The 551-nt window shown below is 38.5% G+C and overlaps 1 non-coding gene across 1 annotated transcript; it reads right to left on the bottom strand.

Moving 5' to 3' along the window:
* On the bottom strand, positions 1–107 carry LOC128284804 (small nucleolar RNA R71). The gene has a single exon (XR_008275227.1). It is a non-coding gene; the product is annotated as a small nucleolar RNA R71 (small nucleolar RNA).
* Between the last annotated feature and the right edge of the window lie 444 nt (positions 108–551).

Genomic DNA, 551 nt, shown 5'->3' with positions numbered 1-551 from the left:
AAGTTGAGGAATGAGATCACTGCCTTCCAACAAATGAATGATGAGTCCTTGTATGAGGCATGGGAAAGGTACAAAGAATTATTATGGAAGTGCCTTCATTATGGAATCCCACATTATATCCAACTTGAGACGTTTTATAATGGTCTCAATGCTCACATGAGGATGGTAGTGGACGCTTCTGCTAAGGGTGCTCTCCTTTCTAAGTCTTATAACGAGGCTTATGAAATTATTGAGAGGATTTCCAGTAACAATTATCAATGGCCAACCAATCGAGCAGCGTCAGGAAGACGAGTTGCTGGAATACATGAAGAAGATGCTCTTACTTCACTCGCATCTCAGGTATCATCAATATCCTTAATGTTAAAAAATCTTACTACTAATGGACCTAATAGTTTTGCAGCACAACCACCAAATTAATTTGAAAATATAGCCTGTGTCTATTGTGGAGAAGGACATTTGTTTGAAGAATGTCCATCGAACCCATAATTCGTATATTACATGGGTAACTAGAACCAAAATCGAGGAAGGCAAGGATTGCAATCCAATTTCTA

This window comes from Gossypium arboreum, chromosome 11 (assembly GCF_025698485.1).
Source record: "Gossypium arboreum isolate Shixiya-1 chromosome 11, ASM2569848v2, whole genome shotgun sequence".
Lineage (NCBI taxonomy): Eukaryota > Viridiplantae > Streptophyta > Magnoliopsida > Malvales > Malvaceae > Gossypium > Gossypium arboreum.
The sequence above is the reverse complement of the archived record's forward strand: the minus strand, read 5'-3'. Positions and strand labels throughout refer to the sequence as shown.